At 53.4% G+C, this 5,000-nt stretch overlaps 1 non-coding gene across 1 annotated transcript in view; it reads left to right on the top strand.

Moving 5' to 3' along the window:
• Window positions 1–3,939: 3,939 nt before the first annotated feature.
• The window catches only part of LOC124772445, a 1,909-nt gene continuing 848 nt past the window's right edge, over window positions 3,940–5,000 (top strand). The window contains exon 1 of the ribosomal RNA XR_007014031.1: window positions 3,940–5,000. This exon is cut by the window's right edge and continues 848 nt beyond it. This is a non-coding gene — a ribosomal RNA (small subunit ribosomal RNA).

Genomic DNA, 5,000 nt, shown 5'->3' on the forward strand with positions numbered 1-5,000 from the left:
GACGCCAAGCCGATTAAGACAGCGATGGCGCCACAGTGCCCGCCTTTCGACGCCACCCACAAAGCCTGCAGCCTCTGTCGACCATAGCACCCAATCTCCAGTGGCTCTGCCGCACGAAGCCGTGGACCGGCAATGACTCCACCCGCACCCGTTCGTGCACCACCCCAACCGCCAAACGCGCACCTCCAGCGGATGAACGGCGGACGTTTCCCGCACTCGTAAAGTGCAATCCACCCCTATAACGTGCGTTTCATGAAGAGTTATTGCCAATATGCGACATTCCCGCTGTCCCTATACATGAGCCGCGACCTGTACCACTTACGAGCGAGAGACGCGATCGCGTTGCTCACTGTACGGCGTCCGATACCGAGCCATCAGCATGTCGGTCCCCATGCGCGTTGCACTCGCACTCGCAGTCGCAAAAACGTGGGGCAAATATATTACGCGGAAGAGTTATAACAGACCGAGCCCCACTGCATGAGGGGAGTCTTTGTCACTAATGTACACAGATGGAACATTTTGGACTGGAACCAGATTACCCGTACACACGGCGCTGATTAGTAATCAATGCAGAGCCATCAAACTACAGAATATATATACAACTGTCCGTATACATGCTGAAAGAGTCTGCCCACAATGGGAACCACACGTCAGCCAGCCACTCTGATCACGCACCACTCTCTGCTTCTAACGGGCGCACATACAATATGTAAGCACCAGCATGGAACAACATCCAGTGCATCCTCTCCGCCACATTACACAATCCACACTATCACAACCAGACCAGGAGGTCCATGCGGAAAATACAATATCCCACCCTTTCGACATCCACCATTGCGCAGATCAGGCACCAACACCCACACATGTCCTATACAACGGTGCACCCAACATCACAATAGTACCTCCTGTCACAGCGCACAAACAATGACATGAGTCAAAGACACAGGTCTGACACAAGCATAGAATTGGAGCGCCGCCTCTAATAAGCCAAAGGTGCATCCTGACGTGACAAATCTGATCATGTCACAAGCATTCACTTACTATAATCACTATCAACGAACCTGCTGCCCCCGCCCCCCCCTACACCTTTCCTTACAACAACGTGTAACCTAACCTAACCTAACCTATGTTGTACCTTAACCTAACCTATGTTGTACCTTAACCTAACCTATGTTGTACCTTAACCTAACCTATGTTGTACCTTAACCTAACCTATGTTGTACCTTAACCTAACCTATGTTGTACCTTAACCTAACCTATGTTGTGCCTTAACCTAACCTATGTTGTGCCTTAACCTAACCTATGTTGTGCCTTAACCTAACCTATGTTGTGCCTTAACCTAACCTATGTTGTGCCTTAACCTAACCTATGTTGTGCCTTAACCTAACCTATGTTGTGCCTTAACCTAACCTATGTTGTGCCTTAACCTAACCCATGTTGTGCCTTAACCTAACCCATGTTGTGCCTTAACCTAACCCATGTTGTGCCTTAACCTAACCCATGTTGTGCCTTAACCTAACCCATGTTGTGCCTTAACCTAACCCATGTTGTGCCTTAACCTAACCCATGTTGTGCCTTAACCTAACCCATGTTGTGCCTTAACCTAACCCATGTTGTGCCTTAACCTAACCCATGTTGTGCCTTAACCTAACCCATGTTGTGCCTTAACCTAACCCATGTTGTGCCTTAACCTAACCCATGTTGTGCCTTAACCTAACCCATGTTGTGCCTTAACCTAACCCATGTTGTGCCTTAACCTAACCCATGTTGTGCCTTAACCTAACCTATGTTGTGCCTTAACCTAACCCATGTTGTGCCTTAACCTAACCCATGTTGTGCCTTAACCTAACCCATGTTGTGCCTTAACCTAACCCATGTTGTGCCTTAACCTAACCCATGTTGTGCCTTAACCTAACCCATGTTGTGCCTTAACCTAACCCATGTTGTGCCTTAACCTAACCCATGTTGTGCCTTAACCTAACCCATGTTGTGCCTTAACCTAACCCATGTTGTGCCTTAACCTAACCCATGTTGTGCCTTAACCTAACCCATGTTGTGCCTTAACCTAACCCATGTCGTGCCTTAACCTAACCCACGTCGTGCCTTAACCTAACCCACGTTGTCGCCTAACGTAACCCACGTTGTCGCCTAAACCTGCTCTGTAATTGTTATACGACTCGTTCAATTAGTGTAGTGTTGCCCACCCGCAACCCTCGCAATATAGTTCGCTACTCGCACTCCCCGCTCCCCTGTGTATCGCTTCATGTTAAACACCTTGCAAGTCTTGCTCACTTTCCACATGCTCCTGCTGTACACTGTAATGTGGATGGCAGCAGGACGTACATGCCGCCCCTCCCCACGTCCCCACCTTGCCCCCTGCCTTCGCAAGCTGGTTGGTGAGAACTTTGCATGTTCAATGCCCTCCGCATGCGACGTACTCAGGCTACGTTGTGGTGCGGCCTGTGTCAACTGTCCGCTAATGTCGTACGCGTAAACCACAATCTGTACTGCACATTCGTCCTTATGTACTGAATGATACATCGTGGCACATGTGTGACCGTACAACGACTGCGCCCAAAAACGGCGGACCATACAGTGCAAATATTGTGCACGCAGCTACGTGTCGTCTCCCTATGAGAGCTGGATTGCAGTGTGGTACGCCATAGAGACGTGTGGGAGGAACGGACGCCGTGGATGGCGATCAGCATGAGCTGTCTGTTGATGTATTCGGACCTAGTCGTCTCTCCTCACACACCGTGATGGCATGGTGCACCGCGTTCCATATCTGCGACATGCTACAGAGGCCGGTTGACAGTCGTTCGAGCAATGGACATCGCATACGTACGGGGGCCACCTTCCACGTATTGTCTAGGCGTGCACATTTTGTTGCGTGTATGTGGGCAGACGTAGTGTGGCGTGACACCTGACACAGGCATGCAATAATCGTGGAAGTTGCAAATGGCGATGGACGCCTGCGTTTTCTGGTGAAGTTACGCAAATGAACAAATGGTAACCTGTTGTGGTGCGGTTGTTCTCGCTAGGGGTGAATCGGTGATGGCGACGATAGGTTGAGGTACTAACCGGTTGTTCCAGCGATACCCACCATGCCGACGAAACTGAACGGCATCTGGGTGTGAAGCGATACGCGGCGGTGGCTGGGTGGGACCGTCCCCGGCCGGTGAGGGGGCGCCTCCCGGCGTGCTGGCCGCGCGGTGCGTGGGCGCACGCGCTACAGCCGGCTGGTGGGGGCGGCCAGTGGCAGGCGCGCCGGCCGACGGACGCGGCAGGCGTCGCAGCTGCGCGCCGGCGCACCCTGCGCGCGGCGCCGTGCGGCCAAAGTAGGTCCTCGCGGGCCCGGTGCGAAGCGCGGTGGACATCTTCAGTGTGCTGGTCCGATTGAGGACTGTGTGCGTTGAGGATGCGCTGCCGCCCGGCGCTCGGCGCCGCGACGCCGTCTGCTGCTCGGTCGCCCCAGCGGTTCTCGCTGGTGGTTTGTATCGCAGCTGTGCGGATGTGTTGGCGCGTGCGCTGTGCTGGGAGAGTTCGCTTCGGCACCCAAGTGGGGCTTTTGTCCTTCTGTGGCGCTGGCGTTGGAGCTGCCGGTCACCGTAGGTGGCGCGTGTTGTCTCCCGCCGGCAATGCCACGACAGCACGCTCCCGGGCCTCTGTCGGCAGCGGCAAGCTCAGTTGGGAGCACGGGTGGTCGCACCGAAAGCGTCTACTCGCCTAACTCCGGGCGATTGCGCCTCTCTCGAACCCGACCAAGTACTTGGGACGGCGCTGCGCGCCGCCGGGACCTGAGAGGGTTTCGAGGTGTATTGTGCAGGGGAGCTCAGCCTCCTCCTGTTTGCAGAATGATTGAGCGGACGCTTGCGTGTTCGCGCGGGCCCCCGGGACACACTCCCGGGCGGCCGGCTGCTCAGCTCTAGTTGACGCAGCTCCCTGGTTGATCCTGCCAGTAGTCATATGCTTGTCTCAAAGATTAAGCCATGCATGTCTCAGTACAAGCCGCATTAAGGTGAAACCGCGAATGGCTCATTAAATCAGTTATGGTTCCTTAGATCGTACCCACGTTACTTGGATAACTGTGGTAATTCTAGAGCTAATACATGCAAACAGAGTCCCGACCAGAGATGGAAGGGACGCTTTTATTAGATCAAAACCAATCGGTCGGCTCGTCCGGTCCGTTTGCCTTGGTGACTCTGAATAACTTTGGGCTGATCGCACGGTCCTCGTACCGGCGACGCATCTTTCAAATGTCTGCCTTATCAACTGTCGATGGTAGGTTCTGCGCCTACCATGGTTGTAACGGGTAACGGGGAATCAGGGTTCGATTCCGGAGAGGGAGCCTGAGAAACGGCTACCACATCCAAGGAAGGCAGCAGGCGCGCAAATTACCCACTCCCGGCACGGGGAGGTAGTGACGAAAAATAACGATACGGGACTCATCCGAGGCCCCGTAATCGGAATGAGTACACTTTAAATCCTTTAACGAGTATCTATTGGAGGGCAAGTCTGGTGCCAGCAGCCGCGGTAATTCCAGCTCCAATAGCGTATATTAAAGTTGTTGCGGTTAAAAAGCTCGTAGTTGGATTTGTGTCCCACGCTGTTGGTTCACCGCCCGTCGGTGTTTAACTGGCATGTATCGTGGGACGTCCTGCCGGTGGGGCGAGCCGAAGGCGTGCGACCGCCCCGTGCGTGCTCGTGCGTCCCGAGGCGGACCCCGTTGAAATCCTACCAGGGTGCTCTTTATTGAGTGTCTCGGTGGGCCGGCACGTTTACTTTGAACAAATTAGAGTGCTTAAAGCAGGCAAGCCCGCCTGAATACTGTGTGCATGGAATAATGGAATAGGACCTCGGTTCTATTTTGTTGGTTTTCGGAACCCGAGGTAATGATTAATAGGGACAGGCGGGGGCATTCGTATTGCGACGTTAGAGGTGAAATTCTTGGATCGTCGCAAGACGAACAGAAGCGAAAGCATTTGCCAAGTATGTTTTCA

Source organism: Schistocerca piceifrons, unplaced genomic scaffold (genome assembly GCF_021461385.2).
Source record: "Schistocerca piceifrons isolate TAMUIC-IGC-003096 unplaced genomic scaffold, iqSchPice1.1 HiC_scaffold_939, whole genome shotgun sequence".
NCBI lineage: Eukaryota > Metazoa > Arthropoda > Insecta > Orthoptera > Acrididae > Schistocerca > Schistocerca piceifrons.